General features: G+C 42.0%; 2 long non-coding RNA genes across 5 annotated transcripts in view; one reads left to right on the forward strand and one right to left on the reverse strand.

Annotated features, from left to right (window-relative positions):
* The window catches only part of LOC136106894 (uncharacterized), an 84166-nt gene extending 83697 nt beyond the window's left edge, over positions 1-469 (forward strand). Inside the window, exon 4 of the long non-coding RNA XR_011741097.1 lies at positions 354-469. This is a non-coding gene — a long non-coding RNA (uncharacterized lncRNA). The remainder of the gene's footprint in view (positions 1-353) is intronic.
* Positions 1-25431, reverse strand: part of LOC136106896 (uncharacterized) — a 37413-nt gene that overhangs the window by 11461 nt on the left and 521 nt on the right. For 3 of the 4 annotated variants that reach the window (XR_010652201.2, XR_011741096.1, XR_011741094.1), the window contains exons 2-11: positions 24567-24676; positions 23622-23771; positions 20906-21083; positions 18989-19085; positions 12492-12578; positions 10462-10689; positions 9636-9743; positions 9418-9506; positions 3817-3943; positions 2221-2397 (exon numbers count right to left, since the gene is read on the reverse strand). This is a non-coding gene — a long non-coding RNA (uncharacterized lncRNA). Of the gene's footprint in view, positions 1-2220; positions 2398-3816; positions 3944-9417; positions 9507-9635; positions 9838-10461; positions 10690-12491; positions 12579-18988; positions 19086-20905; positions 21084-23621; positions 23772-24566; positions 24677-25431 lie in introns of all 4 variants that reach the window. The other variant, XR_011741095.1, reaches the window with a different exon arrangement.

Genomic DNA, 25431 nt, shown 5'->3' on the forward strand with positions numbered 1-25431 from the left:
CCACATCGGTGTAGCATGTCTGCAGATGATACTACATTGTTAGCTCTCTGGACATGATTGCAATGAACACTTTCCTCCTCAAACTCCTCCTGTGAGTCTCCCCGTTTTACAGACAAGGAACCGGGGCACAGACAATACAGCTCTGGACCTCCAACGAACGGGTTTGCTGGCACCTATGGAAATCAAGAGCAATCAAACCTCTAAACAAGGGTTAAACACTAAAAAACACAGAGAATTTAAAAGGCTTTGCCCTCAGGGGTCAGTTGCAATAAACCAAGGGATGGAAAACAGGTCCCCACATGTTAAGTGACTGGCTCAGTATTGGGGTAATTTGTTCTCTCCTTTATGAACAGATGCAGTTTGGGGGCCAATGTGCCTGTGTGAATGAAGATACTGGGTTATCATTACCTGTCATGTCACAGCAAAAGCATGTGGATGGGACTGTCTGAGGTTCTCTCAGGACATCTGTGCTGGTGAGTAACAACAGGGACCTGATGGTTGCTCAGCAAAGAGAGCTGAGCTCCCCCAAACAGCCACAGCAAAGGGCGGGGGAAGCTCTGAAATACGCTGTAGGTCCCATAGATGCACAGCAAATGAAGATGTGCATATCCAGACAGGAGGAATAATGAGAAATAAATGCCAAAGAGATTACTGGGTCCCTCTCTTAGATTAACTCTAGTTTGACAGTGGTTGGGGTTTGGGAACTCCTCTGTGATTTAGGAATAAGAATTCTTCTCTAAGTGGCCTAAAACTCACTGCTATATCATCACTTGCTGTTGTCAAATAAATAATCATGTGAAATCAGCTGCAGAGAAAAGTCTCCTGTAGAACAGAGTTCATGCATGACATATGATATATCTTTTCAAAGGGACAGATACATCTTTCTTACAGCCAGCATGCAGCTTCCTTCTCTGCACCTTCCCTGCCATCCAAATCACCTCAAATAAATGTGAGTTCTGCTGTGTTCACAGTAATTCCTTCATTTTTAAACACATAATGGAAATGTATAACTAGTCCTCATAAAAATTTATATCTCAATTCGTCCCTTTAATTTATAACAGGCCCTCCAGGCAGTTATTATTCAAACATTAATAAAATGCCTATGGATCACCAAAAGCATCAATTTTCACATTCACCTCCCCTCCTATTTGTACATATATAAAGCCAGATTAGAGTTAATGCCACTTCTGTGTCTAACAACAATTACGCCTTTAATAAGACAGGAACAAATGATATATTATCTTAATCATGCTAGGAATTTGAGTTCTTTTCATGAAACAAAGTTGAATTTTTTATGCCCTTTGTGACAATTGTTACTTAACAGCCTATATGTTTGGATATTGCAGTTTATGCAAATGTTCATGTTCTATAAATTTTAGATTTATTTCCATTTATCATTCCACATGTTATAATATACAGACATTATGGTTTAGCGTCTGACTCTGCACACAGTCTAAAATATGATTAGGACACTTTTCATTTATTTATACCATAGAGAAAAGGATGGGGGGGGAGGAGGGGGCACTGGAAGGAGGGTGGAAATAGCTATTTAGGGGCCAGATCCTCAACTTCCATAAAACCATGTACTGTGCAGAGCCACATCTCACTACTCTGATATAAATCAATGGAAGAATTTGATCTTTCACTTGCTAAGAGTTGAATTTTAAAGGATTAAAGTTTATAAGGGAGCCTTTCATTCTGTGCTTTAAAAGCAGTTGCCAGCTCATTGTATATCACACTGTAAAAACCCTTACTCATGAGAGTAATTATTGCTAATATGAGCTCTCCCATAGAGAGACAAGGAGACAACCTGCATGCACAACAGTTTTTGGTTGGAAGCTCATTCAAGAGGAGCAATGATCATTAGGGGTATAAAGATTCTAGGAAAAGAATTCCCCGGGATTTTTCATTTTTTCTGCTGGGAAATTTAGAGTCTCTTGAGTTTGGAGAGTGGAAAAAGTAGATCCTAGCCCACATTTTGATTCTGCTTAAGTCACTGCAGTCGTGTTCGCATCAAAGAAACAACAGTAATAAATGTCATCTCACAAGCTGGCCCTTTGCATGGCCATGAAAATAAAAAACCCACAAAAAAAAGAACCAACCAACAAACCTCACCCAAAGCATCTGAGGTCCGAAGGAGAGGTTAGATTTAGTTTTGGGCTTCACTGATGCAAACTAGCAGTGGTGTTTCAAATGGGTGTTAAGATAAGGGGAAATTACCAGGAATGGAGATGTCACTGCGGTTTCTTTACACAGGTAAACACAGCATATGGGCAGGAATTCAGTTTCTTGCCTTCAGAGGATGAGCAGCACTGATCTGGAAGATTTTGTGATGTTGTCCTCCACCTGTGTCAGCGGGAAGTTCCCATCCTTTCATTACGGTGCTCCCTCTGCTTCCTGTGCAATGTAGAAAATGCTGATGAAGACTCAGGGAGGGACCAAAACTAAAGTGAACCCCATTAAGATGGGAGCTGCCTTCCTGTGTGTTTCGTTATTAATACTGAGTTCAATTACTCTGATTTCTTCTGTTGATGAATTAGTAGCACCAAAACCAAGTCCCTGGCTGATACCCATTTGTCTTTGCTTATAAGTGCTAATGTGATCCTGTTCCTTTAAAATCAAACTCCTGCTTCAGTCACTTTACGTCTTTGCAACAGTAACTGTCTTTTCACTAATTGGTTCTGTGTAAATGAAACAAGCTGAAAAACACTGTGGCACCAATAAATATTAATAAGTTATTGTTTGTTTTCTTTACCTTGCTTATGAATTCATACAAAGACAGTGCTAAGACATTAACTCCAGTCTATTAATTGCCACCTGATAATTGCCACCTGATACTTTTCTCCTGGATAATTAGGTACCCATTAGTTCTAATCAAGTAGTTACTTAATTATTGCAGTAATTAGTCTAATGGACTAGCAAATTGAAGCTTTATCACTTTTGGATACTTAATGTTCCTGACAGAGTACTTCACAAGTGTCAGGGTTCCTGATTCAGCAGCCTGCCATCGATGAACCCCCTGCTGCCATTCCCACCCCACCCACGCTGCTCCCCAGCCTCTCGCAGCACAACTTCAATATCCGAAGCCAGAGGCAACATAAATTTGAGTCCCTCTTCCTCCTCGTTCCCTTTCCCACCCCCGTCTATGCCTCCCCTCCTGTGGTCCTGCTGCTTGGCTCATTCCGCCCCAAAAGAACTTTGTTGGGGAATTAAATAACATCTTGGCATGGAGATCACATGCACTAGTCTGTACAGCAGCATGATTCAAAGAAAGGAGCTAATGTTGGCAGGTGTGGGAAGGAAAAAGCAACTGTGAGGGGAGAAGTAATAGAGTGTTCGTGAATACTCATATATACAGCCAGGCTTGGAAAGAAAAAGGGAGAGGAGCAAAGCCGACTGGTGGTAAATGAAGGCATGGCTGTGAGGTCTGGGACTGGTAATAGGTCTCTCTTTCATCTCCAAACTGGAAGTGTAGATCTAACAGAGATTTTTAGTGAATAAAAAACTTGGAAAGTTTTTTGGTTTTTTGTTGTGTTTTTTATTCCTGCCTGTGGCCTCTGTAGCCCAGAGTTGGTGGACAAAGGGCCATTAGGATTTCTCTGCCCCATGGTTTTATAATTAATATCGCACTTAATCCTAAAGGGCTGTCAATCCCACACTTGCACATGTGAAATACCATGCTTACCCCCGTACTCTGTCTATGTACTAGTACATATATCATCTTTGTGCATCATACTCGCTTTTGGATACAAATGTATTTGAGATGGATACAACACACATAGACATTTAGAAGCATTAAATGTGAATTTATCTCACCCGTTGATCGTCTGATCCAGATTCTCTCAAGTCTCTTCATGTCAGATTTGTATCAGAATTGATCATCAAGCCCTTTCGCAAGTGTCGTCTGCCCCAGGCGTTGCAATGTGTAATGTATAAGCATTCACTGTACCGGGAAGGGGAAAAAAAGATTGATCCTGACCAGAAATAAGGAGGCTAATTCCATTCAATAATGCTTGACAACTTGCTAATGGTTAAACTACTTCACATATGTGGTAAGATTATGTATTCTGAAATAGATGTATTTATCTTTCTTGATCAGATAACTCATGTTTCCATTGCTGCTAACACTGTACTACAGTCTCAGATTTTATCCAGAGAAACAGGCTCTGGAACATGCCTTGAGTGGGTCCTGCTGGAGGATGCCGGGTTTCCAAACAGCCCGGTACCTGGGTTTGACTTCAATGGACAGCAAGGTACACGCTAGAGGCAATGGGGAGAAATGACTATTACACACCTGAGTTTTGACCTACTGTGGAACTGGAATAAGACCGAATTGTGTGCCAGAGGTCTCTTATGTGTCAAAAGCAGTGCAATTCAGGTTACCACACAGAGACCAGGGTCTGCTAGTCTGCCATGTAATTCATATTCGTAGACCAAAATAAACCCCGCACCGTAGTATCCTCACAAACATTGGAATTTAATAGACCTATTGAACTATCTTCAGTATGTTTGTATTACCAGAGCTGAGAAGCCAACAGTTTTCTGGGGAAACATAAATTAATTAATAATGCCATTTCTCCTAATTCTTCTTCCTGCATGAAAAGCAGTGTCCTTTTTCAATTACTTCATACTCTTACCCAAAATGCAAGAGACCCTGACAGAGAGATCACTGGCTCCTCAGTTTTCTGCCAAAGCTCCACATGCATCTATCACAACTGGCTGCAAATGCTTGTTTCCTCTTAAGTTACTCCTTAGGTAACAGTCAATAAAACCTTATGCTGCTGCTGAAAAATTGTACAACAAAACTGCTTAAACACCTGCGTGAGGCCACTGAGCAATAACAATCCCATACACTGAAAGCAAAATTAGGCAAAGCATACTTGGCCCATTAAGAAAACATATTGCTTGAAATTACAGTGCCTCAGGATGCCTCGATCTTGCTCCTGGTGCTGGTTCCATAGCAAAGGGCTGACAGCCCTGTTCAGCATGGGACCTGTATTGACCTCAATTCCAGTGCCCGAGACCAGCATCTCTATTGAAAGCTCCCAGTGGCAGAAAGCTGGTAGAGAAAGCTTTTGATGGTGAAAAAATTACATTCTTGTCCATAAATAGATGTAAACTGTAACTGATGCTAAAAAAGTAGGGGACAGACGTTTTAGTAGGGCCTGTTACAGCAGTACAAGGGGTGATGGTTTTAAACAAAAAGAGGGGAGATTCAGGCTGGTCCTGACGAAGAAATTTTTTACAATGTGGGTGGTGAAACACTGGCTCAGGTTGCCCAGAGAGGTGGTGGATGCCCCATCCCTGGAGACATCCCAGGCCAGGCTGGACGGGGCTCTAAGCAACCTGAGCTGGTGAAGATGTCCCTGCTCATGGCAGGGGTGGCACTGGGGGAGCTGGGAAGGTCCCTTCCAACTGTTCTATGGTTCTATGATTCTAAGTCAGTAAAGCAACCTGAGTAAGACCTTGGAAAATCAGTGTCTGCTGGACTGACCTGGGCTTCTGAGTAGTTTTGCTGGTGCGGGCAGCTGAAACCATACACATGTCCATCAGCCAAGAGCAGGCAAACACCGACAGGCTCATCTGGATTTCCTCAAACTGTTTGGACTTCTCTGTCTCGCTGTGAGCAAATTTGGTCCAGAGCTGCTCCTCCAGGAGCTGGCACTCAGGGCAGAGGGGCAGCAGGTTGGGGGGACCCATGTGGGGGGTCTCACTTGTGTTGTGCCTGCAGCAAGGCTAAACAGAGACCGTCTGTCTCCAGTGCTATTGATCCAGCACAAGCGCTAAATTCATTTTAAGGATGCTGAGAGGGAACAAGGAAACTATACGTGACAGATGTTAGTCACGTTGCTTTATGTACTACTTAAAGGTGTTCAGATGTTCTGGTGATGAGGGTGCAAATAAAACCAATGCAGAATAGAGTGAAACAGGCTAAGAAAGGATTTTTAGTTTCAAAAAGCTGAAAAGGCTTTTTTAGCTTGAGGGGGAGTAAATATCATAGTACCCACATCATGGATTTTCCCTCTGGATTTGACTTCAAAGCACTTGTACGATTCTTCAGAAATGACAACACAACAAGCAAATTAGAAGAGAAACTGAGAATACCTTTTGTGTTGGAAATACCAGGAGAAACTGTCCAATGATTATTGAAAGAGAGAGATGCAGAACTCATTAAGACAAGATTGCTTGGAAAGCTTATGATGGTGCTGCATGCAAAAGAAAAGGAAAAAAAACAAAGGCAACTTCAGCAAAATCCTTAGCACCCTTTCCCCACTTCTCTCTGTGCACTTTCTAGCACTTCAGTTCACAGGCTCAGTTGCAATCAATTTTAGCTTGTAACAATTCAGCAGTTTAAGATCTCCATAATAGTCGAGACCACCGCTGTTCAATGGGTTGCACAGCTTTCGGAAGAGCCTGCCTGTTGTGCTGGGGAGGGGGATAAGTGCAAAGGGAAGGAAGAATCAGGGCGGCAAGCTGCTTCCAATTTGTCTATCCAAATCTAAGATCTTTTTATGGGGTGTGGGTTATTATTGGAAAGATCTCAGTCTTCACCTCTTTGAGGAGTTCTCTGAGCTCTTTTATGCTTTTCAGTGTATTTGTGCTTTTCCACACATGGAACAAATGCCAGCCCTCAGGATAGAGGAGATAAGACAAGATCAAAGAGAATCATTCAGCCTTCTGCCACTGAATAAAGCAGGGTTGTTTGCCTGCATGGGAAAGTGAGCAGCAAAGTATCCACAGGGTGACACGATGTGGTTCCTCATGAGCACTTGTGGTGAACATATTAAGTGCAAGACACCTTGCACAAAGGTAACAGCAATTTTGCCTAAGGGAGGCCCCCATAAATGTTAGTGAGGGGTAGATGATTCATAGTCAGTCTGGCCCTTGCTTCCGTCTCCTGACTGCCACAAGTAGCTGCATCCTGGATCCTGCTGATGAGAAGAGTTTGGCACCTGAGAAGTTCAGTGGCAAAACTGCACTGAAAAAGCAGTGGCTGCAAGGCAAGTCTGGGGAAAGCAGGGTCGTAGGTTGGAGAGACACTCAGAGCCGTAATTTTGTCTCTCTGGCATAACTGGACAGAGAGTTGGGAGTATGGGAGAATAGTAACAACACTCCTGGCCCTCAGGAGGTGAACCACTGGCCATCAGGAAGAGGTATGAATGGCTGGGCCACCTTCCACTGCTATAGCAGGGGGTGGACTAGACCTAGCACACCACTGTCAACCTCGCTGGCCTTCTGTAGCTGACCTTTGCTAAAGGTTAGGGACATGGAAGCAGGCAAAGGAAACTGTCTGGCTCTAATTTCTCATTAGCACCAAGTAACCTACTTTCCTACTAATCCTGCTTTCTTGTCCTCATTTAGATCACCCCAGTGTAGGTCTAGCGTTGAGATGACCTCAGGGTACAAGTAAAGAGGGAGAAGGACCGATCATTCTTAAATGTGGGTGTTTGGATGGTTGAACCTCCTTGATTTTGAGGAACTTTGGTGTTTGTTGTGTTTTGGATATTTTTGCAGGTTATTCTCAGCTGCCTGTCAGACTGGGCCATGATGAAACCCAACATCTTGCAGAGACATAAAATGGAAAACAGGCAACTCATCAGAAAAGTAACAGCTGTTTTACACCATCACAAAACAAAATCATCATACACTAAAAACTAGATTTAGCAGTTTAAAAGAGCTGCTAACACAAAATTAGCTGGAGACAACAGTGTGGTTTTGTAACTGACAGTGCTTCACTCAAATGCCCTAATTCATGTAAAAACAACTTAGGAAACATTAAATGGTTTGATGCTTTTGGAAAGGGGAAGAGCGTTCAGACTTAGAACGGCTGCTTAGGAAGAATGTGCAGATTTATTACATCATCTTTTTTTTTTTTTTCTTTTACAAATTTTAAATAAGCATTGTGTCAAAACTGCCACCTCTTAAATAACAATAGTGTGTCCCTGATGGAGGGAGACACCAGCTTTTATTGGCAAGTCATTTGTATTTATGGCAGGCTGAAAGCCAGTAAAAAGGTTGTACAAAACTTTAATGGTGAACGAGATGGAATAAGAAGGCCTTGAGCACTTTGGATCATCAAATACTTCAGTAACTGGATATGGGCGTTCATACAACCGTAAGTTCATACACATGGAGAGGATATAAAGACCCAATTGCATATGAATGGGCTTTCTGTTGCCTTCTGGAAGCTCATATGTATATACGATCTGTGCTAGATACAGGTGCAATACAAGTGTTCTTGTCTCAGCTGTATTTCCCACTGAGGATGAAAATTTCCCTGTGCTGTAAATACATCCTGCCCATAACCGACACAACTCCTGAGGGTTAGAAATTTGCCTGGCAAGAGATTCAGCTGATCATTTTACTACCGAAGGGTCTGTGGTTTGGTCAGAGGTTTGTCGTTTTGTAGCCATGAAGGGGTGATTCCTGATTGCTTGGGAATAGATTTAATTTGTCGATATAATTACTAAGAAAAGAACTGGGTTTATTTTTTCCATGAGGCAGCTGCCCTACTCTGACCAAGATGCTTCCATATCTCCCATGGTAGCAAGTTCCTCCATCTTCACAATCTGACCCTGCCTGTCTAGGGGTATTCTCCCACTGTGCCCCATCAAACTCTTGCCGGAAGAGGGAATGGATACAGAGTAATAGAGGAATAAAGTTTAAGCTGAGGTCTGACTGTTTGTTCTGTATGGATAAGTTGTGGCCCTGAAGAAGTCCTTTGCCTCTCAACAAATTGCAGGTGTGGGAGCAAAAAAAGTGCCCCATTCTTCAAGGGTATTTTTGTTTAGATCTTACTCTTCAAAAGACTGCATATATAGATATAAGAGTTTACTTGCAATCCAAAGCTTGAAAAGTTACAGACTCTCACAGTCTCTGACGGATCTGAATTTTTCAGCTAAACAACATCCATGCTCTTGACCTGAGACCTAGATTTCACATTTCGGGAATTAAATGAGCACCATTTTCTAAAAGACATTAGACCAAGGCTGGGCCATCCAAAGGATGGCTTCAGGATTTAGATGAAGACATTGTCATGTCAAGGAGGCTTAAAAGCTGACATATCTTGTTTCTGTCGGAAAAACAGAACTATTTTTTTATACCACATTATGGCTTGTTGTGTGCAGGAGACAAAGGGAAAATGGAAGTTGTTCTGGATTTAACATCTCTTACAGGATTGTCTGCAGTAGCAGGGTGTAAGGCTCAGTGACCCAGATGATCTGGCCTTGTCTTATATTACTCTGTTCCAAATTTACCCTAAGACTGTGCCAAAAACCTGCCAAAATATAAGGGAAATATTTGTGACCTTTGCCAAACTATGAAGCCTTTGGGTCTGAGATACCTCAGGTCTTTTGATTAGACTGGAAGAGTTGAGCTTGGAAAAAAAGGGAGTGTGAAAGGAAAGATGTTTCCTACCTGCTGCTGCAAAGCCAGGGCGTGTGCCTGAGTGCTCATCCTTCCTCCATACAGGAATCCTGCTTTTCTCAGGAGGGTGTTCAACCTGACTTAAAAAAAATATAATAAATATATATATGTGTGTGTCTGTGTAAAAATGGAGAAATTGTGGGGCAGGGAGAGAAAAGCCTTTTCCCTTAAAAGGGCCATACTCAGCCTCAAAGGACTGGAGCCCTCACCTTTCTCTTGCTGCAAACACTGACATTCAGGTCGTGTCTCACAGGTGTGTCCCAAAGTGGGGTCTTCTAGGAGCTGGGCAGCCACCCAGACCAGCTGCTGCTGCAGACCTGGCAGGATGAACAGAGAACCTGGTGGCAAGGCAGGCGCAGAGCCAGAGGAGAGACTGATCTTGTTTCAGATAGATGGATGACTCTAAATGACCTGTAAAGACACCCCCTGAGCCCTGAGCCACAACATGAAGAGCCAAGACACCACCAGCACTTCTGAAGTAGTTATTAGTGACTGAAGTAGCACTTGTCAGCTGCAACTTCAGTTTCAAGTAATAGTTTTAACAGCATCAATTTGAAGAAAGGTTATATTGCAGTGCGTCTGGTGTGCTGCTGACACTTACAGGAAATAATTGGTAGACTTGGAGCAGGGGAAGACACCAGTGGTAGAACAGAAGAGGCTGGGTACTCAAAACAAGACCAACAATAGTGTGTGAAACAAGAGCCAGGAATCCACCCTCAACTCTGGTGTAGAAAGCACGAGGAAGCCGTAACCCAGCCTGCAGAAAGAGCTCAGTTCTCCGAACCGCGAGCTGTGCTGCTGTGACATTTAAGGGCTCATCTACAGTTGCAATTTGCAGCCCTGTCCTAACAAGAGGGCAAAAAAACATGTTGCCCCTTGCCATTCTTGGCTGGCTTTTTGGAAAGCACATGTAATACAATCTCCAGCTGATTTTTGGCTTCAGGACAGCAAAGCCTGAGCAAAAGTTTATGTGTGTGTGTGTGATGTGGAGAAGACAGCAACTAGTCTGGAATGAAGCGCATGGTCTCATTTTACCTGTAGTATGGCTGTGTGACGATAAAATAGAGGAATTAGCATGCAAATCCAGCAGTCCCTTGGCTGTCATCACCTTCCAATTAGCTGCATTTGATTGCAGTGGGCGCTGATGGGTTGTGTCAGCAGGTGAAGCAGGATGTCTGAAAGGTGCTCCGGCTGCCACGGACAGGAGAAGGCTGCGTGTGTGCGTGTTTTTTCCCCTGTGCTAGTTGCTGGAATGATGCTGGCCTGCCAAAATAAAAGCATTGCTGTCACTCACTGGCTGGAGGAACTGATTCTGACCTCAGTGATCCTGCATTTCTGCAAACACTGGTGCAACAGCCAGAACAGAAATGTAAAACCTTGTTCTTGTCCCAGGAAATGCAGAAGCAAAATCAAGGGAAGAGGAACTGGCAAAAAAGCAGAAGAAAATAGCGTGGTAACCTGCACCAGCATAAAATACATCTGCATCCAGGGAATGGGAGCTTTGCAAACATACTTCTTGCTCTCATAAGAAGACAGTGTGTATGTTTGAGCCAGCCAGCCTGAGAGGATGGGCAGGGCTCTGGCTCCTTGGTGGCCTCTAAGACCTGCTCCTGACTGTGACTAAGCCAAATAGCAGTGTGTGAGTGAGTCAGGAGAGTGTCTCTGAAGTGAAGAGTACCTTGTATTTGTTGAAACAGAACTATCATGGAAAATGATCTTCCTTCCAGGGGAAGGAAGCCAAGACAGCAACAACTTGGTCACAGCAATAAGCTAGAGAAATTACATTTACAGAGCAATTTTGAAGAACAGGTATGCGATCCAGTTTTTCCAGAAAAAAGGGTGTTTCCACAGATAAAGTGCAAGTCATTCTGAGCCTCTATAAGAATTTCAGTTGTGTGGAGCACCAAGAAAGTCAGCATTTTTTCTGTTTGTTATAAATAAAACTTGGAAAGACATAGACACATTTTGTATGTAATAAATTAGGGGGAGGTGAGCAAGCTGAAGAAATTGTTTACATTAGAAATCTTAGTAACCTAAGTGTGAGCCCCAGGTCATGATAGAAAAAAAACAGGACAAAGAGGCAGAATTTTGTGGAAATTAAAAATTCATGGTCAGCTTAAGATGAGGGCTCACCACGAGTGAGTAAATGCCAAAGACGCTGCATGAAATTTTGCTTCTGGACAAAAGAAAACAAGTCTGGAGTAGGTTTGTGAGTCACTGTCATAGCAGTGATACTTGAGTTTGTATATGCAGATAAGGTTGCCTAGAGAAAGGTATGGAAGCAGAAGAGGAAGAGACTAGGGATTGGTATCTGTAAAGCCAAAAAAAATTGGAGGGTTGGGAGATGATGAGGATCCTTCAGTCAACAAGAGCAGAATCAATAGATGACTGAGTCACAGATGCTTAGAAGAAGATATTTCAAAAGGTAAGCAATAATGCCAGAAATTGCTGATAGGTCAAGGGGCTGGGCCTGGCATAGTGCGGTCAAGTTTTGCCCAAGAAACACAGAAAGGTTTTGTTGAGAACTGTTTCAGTGGGATGTAAGGTTGGGTACACAGGATAGAGAAGGTGGAGAAAGCACATTAAGCAAGCCCAGATAGTAAAGGGTGCAAGGTCTCCATAAAAGCAAACAGAGACAAAGAGAAATTCATACAAATCAAAGGAATAAAGCATTGCATTATGAGTGCTGAAGAATCAAGAATGGTGAAAGGTTCAGTATTATGAGAAAGGTAATGAGAGGGGAAGCTAAAGATCAAGAGATGAAACCGGACTTCTGGGTTATAAGGGTAACAGAAGAAGGAGAATGTTTGTGACTCTGATGGGAAAGGGAGGAAGAAGGGAAAAACAACCAGATTCAATTTTGTCTTTAGAGAAATGCGCAAGAGCCTGTACGCTGCTACAAACACGGAAAGAGGGAAAGTTGAGGAAGAAGTCAAAAATGCGTTTGGAAGAAGATATGAGAGATGAGGGCTGGAGGAAAGGAAGAGAGAGACAGCATCACCAGGAAAGAGGAGGCAAATGACTCAGATGTGAAAGAGAAAGTGAAGCTGGAGTGGACCTCATACCTGTATCAACAGATGGTCAGAATGGATCCAGGGAGAAGAATGGATTCCACCTCCAGCTTGACTTGCAGAAAGGTCATCAGATTTGTCCTAAAAGCAAGGAACAATGATAGAAGAATTTAAGCTACTATTAATAACAGCATACTGTTTAACTGTAATGAAAATAGTGATGGTACTCTGAGCTATACATCATCTGTTTCTGCTGGTTTTGATTACCTTAAAAGAGACCATGCCAAAGAAGCCTGAAAGAGCACTTTGGCACCTACCCCAAATCAGGCCTGCAAATCTACCTTGTGTCTCACTCAGATAGAGAGCTTCTGTCCTTGAAATGTTAAACTCATTATCTGGTAGGTGTGGACAGTCTTATGTCTCACAGAGCCAGGAAGAAATTTGACGTATGTCACAGGGAGGGGGAAAAAAAACCCAACTCCTGAGAAATGTTGAGAGCATGTGTATTTTTGGCAGAGGATACCAGCCAGACATGTCAGCTGATAGCGTCCATAGAGCTGGAAGACTGAAAATGAACTGCATTACAACAAACAGAGATTTCACAACTGAAAGCAGCACACTGACATTTATATTACCTCCATCTGACATGACCTGACGGGCTGGGCTGGAGCGAAACCCGTCGCAACATCCATCCACTTCTGCCCCAGCCCATCAACACCTCTGCCATGAGCCTTTCTCACCCTTCTGGGAAGGAAGGAAGGAAGGAGATCACAGACATCCTGATGCTCTTTGCTACAGGAAGGCCAGTTCCTGGCCAAATGCTCAGCTAAGAAGCAGAGATGGTGCTTTTACCTTGTCCTGACTGAGGGGACCTTGTCATGGCTGTCAGTGCAAGTCAGAAGGGCTTGACAAGCTCTACCTAGAGAAGAAACGTGGTGGGGTCAGGAAAGGTTCCGTTCCTCTAGGCTATTCTGTCCTCTGACACTGAACCAGACTGACTCCTTTGACCGTGGTGGTGTTACTCTGATTTACCTGAAGGTCTTAGGGAGCAGAATCCAGCCCAATAAATTATATCAATTTATGGGGTTTGCGTATGAGAGAAAGGGAAGTCCAGACTCTCGGTCCCTGGGGCTACCTTGGTGGCCGACTGTCAAGGTGTGTATTTTATTGTGTGTACCGCTTGTCTGATGATAGGAACTAAATTGAGAAGAGGCTCATTTCTCACAGGCCACTGAGCAACCAGAATGTGCTAACTGTCATACGCAGGAAGCACTCAGGTGTCGGGATTGTCAAGAGAGAAAGTGCAGTGCTTTTTATTAACTGCAAGAGCAATCAGCTCCTTGTGGGTCTGCTCAATCTTGTGGAAACACATAGTTCACACTGGGCAGTGCTTGGAGGCTTAACACAGGTATCACCGCTGTGCCTTGGGTAATAACTTCACATTAGAGCTGTTCCATTACGGACTGTTGCATAGTCACAACTATACTTGTGGTACTTGGTAGTCAGATCTCTTGAAGGAGTTTGCTGAGTCTGAATAGGTGTAATACTACAGGATTCAATAGTATATTTAAACTGTATTTTGTCTTGCCCACTGAGGTCTTTCATGGCTTATGCAAAGACTGCTTATGCCCAGCGTGATGCTCTGCTCAGAGCCAGGCAGTGTAATGCATGGCAGAGGGACCCTAAAAATAGAAAGGGGGTGAAAAAGATCAACGCAAAACATTAGTGGCCTCCTCAAGTTAAAGACAGCTCCACTGACTCTTTCCTTGAAGGCTAGGAAAACCCCCCTAAATATGGAGGGGTCAAATCTGATTTTGGTTTTAATTTAACTTGTTTGAAACTTAATTTGGTCTAAATTCAACCACAAATTAAAAAAAAATAAATAAATCACACTTTGAAAAATTGGCTCTAGCAGCTGCAATGGAGCCTTTTGCTGGTGGTAGAAAGCTCAAATGTGGCTCAGTTTTCATTTTCCTTCTGACAGTGTGTGACCACTGGACTCTGCAAGAGGAGCTCAGGGCCTCTCTCTTCTCTGCTGGGATATCTCCAAACACCATGACCCAAAGCCACCACAAGTAGATCACTGCAGCATGCATAGGAAGGAGGCCAAATACCACCCCTCACCCCCCCCCCCCATTCCCTAAATTGCTTCCTCACTGCCTAGAGGTTATCAAAAGTGGTATAAAAGGTTCAATCTCTGTCAAGGAGTCAGTACCTACATGAGAGCTGCTGCATCTCACAAACCACCAGAAGAGGGGAAAATCTCTAACTTGTTGCCTCAGCTGGGAGTTTTCTGCCTGAAGTGATTGGTCTATTACATTTCCCTAGCATCAAATCAGCACGCAATTAAATATGTATGTGTGGGCAAAGTTCCAATCTGTTTACTTCACTGCTTTACCCAGGGAAAGTCCTGAGAATAGTTTTAAAGCAAGGGGCCATCTGGGCCAACAGAAATGTTCACGGCTGGCTGCAGTGCAGAACATAGTTGCAGACAGGGAAAACAGCTCACTACATCAGAAAGAGAAAAATGAAATACATGAGGCATGCTGGCCACTGCAGTGGCTGAGTCTCTCCCTTTTCACATGGTCAGGGATGCTGAACATCCCTCTCTGATTACTCCAGAGTGAAATGCTGCCCTGTGCTGCTGTACAAAATGCAGAGCCTTGGAGCTGTGCATGAAATTCCCCAGTTTATGGGGGTGAGCTGCGCATTTTGAGGACAAGTGAAGTGACACATCCTATCTTCAGAGAAGGGTCGGTCAGCTGTACAGCGGTTTGTGCCCTTAGCAGGTGCTTCAATGTCAAAGATATTAAAGCTGGTTATTTTCAGCACTGTGCCGAGTGCCGTACAGGCTTGTTCCTCCCCTACCCCCATTCTAATTAAATTTATAGGCAGTGACTATAAGCTGGGCTAAGAGTTGAGCTGTCAAGTTAAGAAAGAAGCACCAGCAGTGCAGAACCGTCCAGCTGGAAAGACAAAGTTTCTGATGGTGGCTGTACTTTCTGGAAATGATCTCTCCAGTCTCATCTCTCATATGTTTCCCAATATAGCTCATCTTTCTGTCTGTCTCTCACATGCCCAGGTGCACACACGCAGAGGTACGTGCCCACTCCATGAATTATGTGCTATAGTCCCTCGCTTTGTTGGATTGCCCTTGTCTATACAGGAGTATGTATATAATATAGCTGAGGGCTGTATCCTTCTGTCAGCTACATCAGTGTAATGTAGACTTCTCCAGCAGTGAACATGCTTGGGATGATTTAACCCTGGATGCAAGCTACTCTGATTTTCAGTGGAGTTGGTGAGAACAGCAGGTTTTGCTATGGCTGCATGGTGCAAAGCTGTCCCAGAGTTTGGACCTTGTTAGTACAGTGCTATGGGCAGATCGCTGATAAATTGGGTCAGTCTTGGTCACCATGCCAAGACTAATTACCCTAGCAAGGCACAAAAATTATGTCTTTATATAGTTTGCAATGAACATTTCCTGGAGCTTTTAGTTTCACATTAGACCATCCCTCCAAGCTTCAGCATCCCAAAAGACTTCTCTAAAGACTGGCTGAGTAGTGCTTCCAGAGACAGCAGCACCCAGGACGTACAGGATAGTCTCTTTCTCCTCTTGAACTGTCCTTCAGGAATTCACCTGTGCTACCCCTGCCTTAGACTAGAAGATGTGATAAGGTCACAGCCAGCAGTTAAGTGGCAGCATGCCAAACAAATATTTTTTCTATAGCCCTTCCAAGGATCACGTTAGCAAAACAGAGAGTTGACTGGTCATCGTGTCGCACAGCAGGGCGCTTGTCCACTCCCTCTGTCCAGATCAAAGGAGGAGAACAATTCTGATAAATCTGTCCCATCCAGAGGCTGCTCACAACATCACCAGGGAAGGAGGCTTGATGGAGGTTTGCAATGTGTTGTACACATTCCACTTGGCTTTGAAGCAAGTTAAATTGGGGGATGATGTGATTCTGATTTCTGCATCTTGGATGGGATGTTGCTTTGCAAAGCCCAGACCTGATGCCCAGAGGTTTCAGAAGAAAAGCTATCTCAGCTGCCCCACTACCACTATGGTTCCTAAGACAGTTTTCCAAAACTGTGAAAAATCAGACAAGGATGAGGCAAAAGACATACAGGGACTGAGAGATAAAAAGGTTCTTTTTGGTAGAGCAGAGAGACTGCAAGAGGTCCTGAGAGTCCACAAAGGATGGGAGAGCTGAGGAAAGATGGAGTTCTTTCAAAGTCAGGCATCAGATTTTCCCTGTTACTATTTACTCTATTTTTAGAAGAAAAAAAAAAAAAAAAAAAAATAAACAACCAAACCAAATGAAACTGTGTGGCTGGCAATGTTAAAAATTCCTTCTACAGGTGCCAGTGGTAAGTGATGCAGAGAAGCAAGTACATGTGATGCATCGGTATCTTTTTTAAGTAAAATCAGAAGACTGGGGATCAGGGGCAGTTTAGGTCTCCTCATGAATGGCTAAGGTTTAAGATGCTCTGAGATATAATCTGGACAATTTGTCATCCTTTCCCCCCCCACAGAGAGGATAATTAACACTGTAAAATGCAGGAGGCTCCATGTACCCCTTTCTGATGTCAGGGGCCCATTTTAAGGTCAATGATTGAAATGCTGTGATGGTGTCAACTGAGCTTTTGCGTCTGTTGCTAGGATTTTACTCACCAAGGACACTTAAGACAATGTATGTTCATTAGTTTACAAGAAGATATAATTACCCATCCAAACTGTACCATGTTTCATTTGCTACTAACCTTCTGATTCACCCAGGTAGGTGGCAATGAGTGCATTTGCTAACTGGTGATTACCAAATCAGTTGCATGATACACCTTTTCAACATACCTTTTAGGGGAAAAAAAAAGTAAAATTAATAATGAGTTGATATTTTCTTTCAACATGCTGTAATTTTTATTAATTTAACTTGAGCCAATTTATTAGGGGGAAGAGAGAGTTTGTATTCCTTTGAACTCATATTGCAAAATAGGCAAACAGCAGGAAAATTTCCAAATGTAGTTATATTTTAAAATACACATTAATTATAAATCCACTTATTCTTTGTAAAGGCAGGGGCTGCAGCCTGGTTGGTGGAGGGAATAGGGGGTCATGTATAAATTGTCTCCCAAGGACCCTACTGAAATTTCCATAGCATTCCCCATATGACACTGATGTGTGAAAATTGACATGAAGATTTGAAAATTGGGACCGAGGGAGACCAAGCATAAAATAACTTCAATTTTGTGCTCTCTCTGTCTCTCAGAGGAATAGTGCAGTGGACTGACCAACACAACACAAACAAGCGAAGGGGAGAGAAAAAAATATTCAGGGAGAAGGATAGGAGTTATTAAAGGGAAAACACACTTCTCACTCTCAGAGAGAAAGGATGATCAATGGATTTAGTCACAGAGAAATTCAAGCAGAAAATTGCTGCTGTTTTTTATCTGAGAGGCAGAAAGTTTAACCAAACCAGAATTCTCTCAACTCAGTCCAAGGCAAACAGTGAAGAAAACCACGGTGTGTTGAAACAGTGAGAGAATTGTGTGTTTGTGTAAATTTTTGTGTGTGATTTCTCAAAGTTGTGATGCCAAATGAATTGTGAAGTAGAATTGGAAGCCCTGAATATGAAAGATTTTATTCTAGCTCCTTTTTTTTCTGTGGAGCCCCAGACTCTGTGCAACATCCTCAGTTGAAAGACTTACTTTCCAGCTATCTTTTCCCATATTCAAAAGTCATACACCAGAGTGGCCATAACTACAAGGAAGCTGTCAGATTGCTGTTTATAATCTGCCATGAGTTTTGAAACCCTGCCATGATTAGAAAGCCAACCTTTTCTACTGTGAACAGCCATCAGGCTGCAGATAAACGGAGCCACCAGACTTAACTGTTAAAAGAGAAGTCCTATTCCTTCTTCAGAATGAGAGTAAAACCTTAAAATCAGTAAAAATGGATCAGGAAAAGAACACATAAATCAAAATTAAATGTTTCAGTCTGTCTCCTGCAACCTAAGTCTCCAGGGGTTAATTGTTTTGCTCCAGACAGATAGGCAGTATTTTTAAATGCTAGACAAATTTTCTCAGTTGTGGTTCTTTGGGATGGTTTTTTGACCCTGAATGTGGTTTTTGAGAACTAGGTCTTGGTATTCTAGAGCCTCTTGCTAACACTTGTCTGCATGCATAAAATCAGCCCAGCCTTGGGATTGGCCTTTACCCCTTCCAAAAAATTGATCACTATGCAAAGCATCACCAGTCTGTGGAAATAACAGAAAAGTTCACCTCCTAGAGTATACCTGCTGTTCAGATATCCATAATTTTCTTAGCACTGCTTAAGTGTTCAATAGTTCACATCCTTGGACTATTGGTCAAAATGCCTACCAGCATTAGAAATTCACTTCAGGCTCCCAGCTGGACCATCCAACCCTGCTGCACTGCCATGCAGAGAGATACCCGACCTGTAAGCCCAAGGGGCTTTTTGAAAACCCAGATCTGTTATAACATTGCATTCTGTATCTGATCTGGTCTGCTCTAGATAGACATTTAACACTCACCATCATCACGAGCATGGAACAAGAGTCCTGTTGCTAGTGCTGCTGTTTCCTTTCTGGATCACAAGTTGTTTGCTGATCTCTGTTATCCCAAAGACATCTGCAAGACAATGGAAATGCAAGTTTATACATACCTGTTATCTATATATATAGATAGAGATAGCGACGAGATGGAGACAGAGGAAACGGCTTTAGCTTTAAAACTAAGAGTTCTGTACTTACTGTAAGTTCTATATTCCTTCTCAGTCTGAGAAGTCTCACTGTACAGTCCTGAACACTCTGCTGTTTCCCCAGACTATTTTTCTCAGGCTTACTTACTTTATTTTATTTAGCTTTGTGGCACATAAGGTTCCTTGTGCTTGCTGATATGATGATCTACAAGACCAGCGTTCACATGCTATGGATCTCATTTATTACAAAGTGAAGTATATAATAATGAAAAATAGCTACAGCTATTCCTTCTCTCTCCAGGGTATCTCAGCACCCTTATGGATGACCGCACATGTAGTCAGCTCCATAGAAACAAATGGAGGGGAAATGCCAGCACACTGTTCAAAGCTGGAGGACCGAGTGCTTCTGGTCTAGAAGCATACTTGATCCATGGCTTCTGTTGAAGGCATATTACAGAGGGTACTGGAAAAAAATTAGTTATATTTTTTGAAACAACACGCCTAGATGTGGAGCAGATGGGCCTTGTAGGACCTGGGGAGCCTGCAGAAAGGAGAATTCTTTATTATAGTTGCCTGTAGGAAGCATTTACCAATAAACACCTTGAGGATTTTTCAATAGTGTCCAGAGGAAAATGCCCCATGATTCACAGACTAACACAAGAGCTGCTCATCATTGACTCTTAATGCTCTACTGAGCATGAAAACAACAGTACAGAAACACTATGAAAAGGCCTTGCAGGTAATTTCACAGGGTAACAGGGAACACCAGGCTTATTGTAATTACTGGCACTGGGGACAACAGCTTCTGTGTTTCACACACTGACTAGGTTTAGTAAATTTTGTACTTTGACTCATCTAATATAGTTATATAAAATTAGATGGTTTGGGTTGCACTCAAAATATGGTTTTGAATGACTTTCTACAACTAGGAAAACTAGGAAGTTACATTAAAAAAAAAGAAAAGGAAATTTTCCCGGTGATCATCTGATTACAACAGCAGAGGCTTTAAAGAGTATAACGAGAAAACTGCAAGAATTCACAACACTAGAACAGTAACAATGATGATTATATTAATAAGGGTTTAATATTATATAAACAGAAAATAGATGGCAAGGCCACAGTATCTAATGATTTCTTTCTTTCTTTTACCAGCCTGTGGCAATACAGTGGCCATGAGCTGGCATTGCCTTGAAATATAGTTCTGTAATATGTGTGTCACAGAAGCTATTATTTACGTACTTAAATCTATTTGTACTCTGCCTGAACACAACAAGGTTGATGCCATCTCCCTTTTAATGAACCCACATGATTAAGTAACTTCTAATTTACAAAACTGGGAGATCAGAATTTGGCCCAATACTTTCATTAGTAGTTTTAAATTACTCAAGAAATCATTCTAATAATTAGTTATAATAGTAACACTAATTCTTATATTTTTTATATATCCCAGTTTATATTTCAAATGCTCTGTAAAGCACTTGAATTTCTCACCTTTAGAACTCTTTTGGTTTGCTTATGATCGTTATGGTCTTTTTCCTCTAAAAGGCACACTCATTCTAATAAGGAGGTGATTTTTAAAATAATGTATTTCTTTATTTGTGTATAATCACAGTACAGGTTGCATCAAATGCTTTAGAACATACATATGAAACACTCCTGACTGGTTTAATGCAGCTGTGAGATAGTCATCTCCCTGTGAAGTTTGAGATGAAATATTCAAATATAAAGAAAAGAAAAGGATAACACCTACCTTAAAAAGGTCTTCGGAAACCTGCTGGGGAGAGTTTGAAGAGGAAAGATATACTGCCATTTTTGAGAAAGGATGGAAGAATCACCCTGATAACCACCATGGAGAAGTGTTTTCAAGGATACTTTCAACTCCAGAGCAATAGTAGCAAATAGTTTACAAGCCATCCTGAAGATTTTAACTAGAAAAGTGATATTCAAAGAAGCAAAAAAAACAGTTCTAGGTCATCGGGTGCAGCATAATTGACACTGAGCCCCCACCGCAGAGGTTGGAACTACATCCCAGGTTTCTCTGAGTTTGACACAGGGCGCATATTGAAGTTGGAGGCAGTTTAGCAAAAGCTCCCTTTCTTGGACTATATGGTTCCGTCAAAGTGCACGCACTTTACAGTTTCAGGAGTACAGACGAAAGAATAAAGTTACCACACTTCTGAAAAGCCCCCTTTTAATAGTTGGGAAATAGAGTAGCTTGATGTTTGTGTTTAGTTTTTATATATGTATATTTTAAACAGTTTATGTATAGATTTAAAAACAGTTTTATATATAGGATTATATATATGTAGGTGTGTGTGCAGATTTTTTCCTTTATCAGAGTTGGAATTTTCATTATTGGGATATTTTCTTTATTGGGATATTTTCTTTATTGTAAAATTATTTTTAAAGACAAAAAGTAAAATAAAACACTGTTTGAAGAACAGATAACCTTAAACTTCAAATACCTCAGAAGGGAAAGCAGATTAACTTCAAATTATTTTCTCAAGGGCTGACCTGAAACAGATTAATCACACTTTTGCATTTGGAAGCAGAAAGGGAAGGAAGAAACTGACTAACCTTAAGGTAGATGCCATGGGTAAAATGAACAGTGTTTATAGAGGAAACAACCCTTCTTGGTTTGTAGGCATCACATTTTTTACAGACAGACAAGGCTTCTTAAGGACATTCTGGATATCTTAATACTTCAATCTTGTTCAGTGTCATTTCTGAATGAAACCATTGTTGAGGCAACAGTGAGTTGCGTAGCTCCATCAACCTTCTTTAATTTGCTTGGAGATTATGGGAAAACCTCTATAAATCAGTTTTATGACCTCATGAAAAACTTACAGTTGCATGGCATCACTCGCATGAATTATGAGATAGCCACACAAAAAGGACCAAAGATGTCAAGGACACCAAAGTGAAGCTTTATATGCCCTGGGAGTCAGAATTGCATTTCTCAGATCTACAGTTGGTAGAAATGCCAAAGGCAGATGAGGAAACTTCTGTGTGTCTCCTAAACATGAGGCAGTGATTTGGAAAAGCTCAGAAGCAATTGTTAAATTAGGCTTGATGAGGGTCATTAGTCTGAAGATGTAGCAATTTAATTCTTCATTAGCATTATTAAAAACAGAATATACACAGAAAATAAAAAAATGTATACACTTAATGAAAAGAGAGTGCAGGTCAAATGCTCCTATTTTTGTTTCAAATCAGCGATTTTTTTGTTGAAGTTTATATATTGTCTTTTACTAGGAGACTTCATATAGCTGCAGTGGCAGCCACATATTTTGTATTTTCACAAAATATACCTCCAGTTGCTCTTTCCTGGAATTCCTGCTTCTTTAACATCACCTCTCAGTTTTTTGCTTATATTTGTCCAAACCAGTGAATTTTGTGATGCTTCATGGTGCTGTAAACCTAAAGCAAAGCCTGAATTTTGCAAATTTAGATGCTAAACTTTGAGGTGAACGCATGGAGGGCAGATTCTTTGGTCAGTTAAGAGTCAGAGATAGACATACATGTCCTGACTATTAGCTAGGTGGTTCCATCAATATTCAAACACTTCATAACATGAAAATGATTTTGCCCGTATTTTTTTTTTAAGGAAAAACTGGAAGAAAGATTCTGACTGTGCCAAAAAACCCATGCCAACTTTTTGAGGGGACACAACAATATTTGGCTTTACATTTTAATATTCTATCATATACTAGAGATTAAAGAAAACAACAAAACAAAAAACCCTCAAGCAAAATATTCTGGTTTTGTCAAAACATTTTTTTTCTTTTATTGACACCAAATGAATCTTATGATGTTTCCTGGCATGAGTATTGAATGTTTCCATTGTCACTCCCATTCAGAGAGGAGCCAGGCTCCCAAATCTCAACCTCCCTACGATGAATAAAATGTTTATCCTCCACCAATGTCAGTAATGCAGAGTTTAGGCAGCCTAAACATAAGCGCTGCTGCCAGTTCCCAGAATAGAAAAGGCAGAAGGTCCCAGGCTCAGTCTGAGTGACCCCTGGCCAGACTGATGTCCCCTCGCCTCCCCTCTGTCCCCTGTGCACGGAGGGGATGCAAATGCAGCTCTGTAGCACCTATGGAGGGAAGATATTGATGCTATATTGTCTCTGCTGCAGCAAAGTGTCCCTGGGGCTGCTCTTATACCTTAGAGCTGAGCAGATTTTTAGCCCAGGAAGAGAAGCAGCTGATGGATACAAGATCTCTGGGCCCAGTGCTGCGATTTAAACAAGCCCGTTTTCTATTTTAACAGGTCTCAGTGTCTCTTTTTGGCACAGGGAGCTGAGATTGATAGACAGACTTTCTGCCTTTCTCCTCTCCCGAGGTCTGCTCAGCTCACGGTTTCCACTAATCTTCTTGCTCAGGCCCTGCTTTTTCAGTCGCTTCTCTCTTTTTTTCCCCCCTCTGCCATGATTTCAGGTGGTTACGCATCCCATTTCACTTACCCCAGAGTGTCACCAGGCTGCTGCCAAAAGCTCTTCTGTTTTCTCTCCTGTTGTGTTCACTCTTTCTCTTTTTTAACTTTTAATCTCAGCCCTGGGTGAGGTGTGCTGAAGAGTTGTGATGAAGCTTTCAGGATGTTTGAAAGTAAACTGCTGGAAGAGGTCAGCAAGAGCAGAAACCAATAAAGCACAAGAAGGAAGTTCGATACGTACGGACAAAGCAATTGGTAATGATGTGAAATAGTTGGGTCAAACGAGGGCTGTGCACAAATGAAAAGGTTCACCTCCAAACACCTGAAAAGTTTACCTAACCTGCTTTTCCTTGACAGGAGATGGTCTGTTGCCTTGAACCACCGCTAACAGCTTTACACCCTGCTTCATGTGCACATCTCCAGACACACATCAGCATCTGACCATCAGCAGCGGGGTGGATTCCATTTTCAATAGAAACTCTTTAAATCCTATAAGCCTCCCACTTCCTCTCTTCTTCCATTCATTACTGCTTATTACCTGAAAGGTGTGACTTAAAACTAGGTTTCCAATATCCTCTTCTAGCACCAGTAGAGCCATTGAATTCAAAACAATGATCTCTGATGCTTGAGATTGTTCGATGTAAAGGTGGCCTCAGTGAGATCCTGCTTAGTCAGACAGCAACCAGATACTGCAGCTCCCATTTGGGAGGGCAAAATTCCCAGTTTGTCAACCAGGGAAGGTTTGCTTACGAAAGGAAAACACTTTTTACAGGTGGATTTCACTTCTGTTTCCCCCAAATCTACCCAGAAAAAAAAAAAAAAAAAGAAAAATAAAAGAGTAAAAGGAAACAAAATCAGTTCAGATTAACCCATTTTCATGATTAACAAAGATTGAAGTTTTTTTTTTTTTAAATAGATGGTGAAAAACAGTAGCAATAATAAGACATTTTAAGCACAGTATATTAGTGACACTCACCTCTCCTTTCCTCCACTTCTAAGGTGGTGGCAGTGCAAGAGGGGACATATTTTCCCTCCTTTGCCACTTGCAAACCAAGGTCCTCCTCTGGCTCTGCTCTTGGAACAGATCTGGGGGAAGATGGGCAAATATTTTCAAGAAATTTCCTTAGAAATTAGAGAAGTCCCTGTCTCGGTGTCATCACTGACCTCCTCTGAGGAAGCGTTCTGATATTTCCACAGTGGCTGCGGTAGACTGACCTGAAGGGAACAAAACTCTGAGAGCCTTGCTCAGATGGCCAGTTCAACATGACTTTTCCCTTCTCTGGGAAGGTAGCCAGCCTGCCAGCTGCAGCCCAGGCCACTCCTTGATGGACCTGGAGGGCTCTTTCCTAGACCTCAATGAGGGCAGTCTTTATTAAAAGGAGAATTACAATATTAATAGGAAAATTGGGTTGGTTTTTTTTTGCTAATGACAAAGAACTCAATTTCTTCATACTTGTAAGTAGTTATATACCCAGCTATGCCAATCTCAATATTATCTCAGATGGATACTTGTTCCCTGGAGGCCCTTAGGGGAAAGACTATGTCCCTCTATCTTTGATAAAGCACCGCCTGCATGCATATAAATCAATTAATATCATCAGCTTATGCTAATTTTGAATTTAGATGGCATGCTGGAAATAAACAAGGGTGTTTATGCCTGTCTAGAAGAGAAAACACAGTGACAAGCTCCCCTCCTTCCCACCATACACACACATATACCCACGCGGTATATACACATACACACTGGGATCCGGCAAGCCCTGCCCTGCAAGGAGACTTCATTCAGCTGCTTCTGATGTCTTTGTTTTCTAGAGGGATTTGGACAAGCAGAGCAGCCAAAA

The sequence above is a fragment of the Patagioenas fasciata genome, chromosome 12 (assembly GCF_037038585.1).
Source record: "Patagioenas fasciata isolate bPatFas1 chromosome 12, bPatFas1.hap1, whole genome shotgun sequence".
In the NCBI taxonomy this organism is placed as follows: Eukaryota; Metazoa; Chordata; class Aves; order Columbiformes; family Columbidae; genus Patagioenas; species Patagioenas fasciata.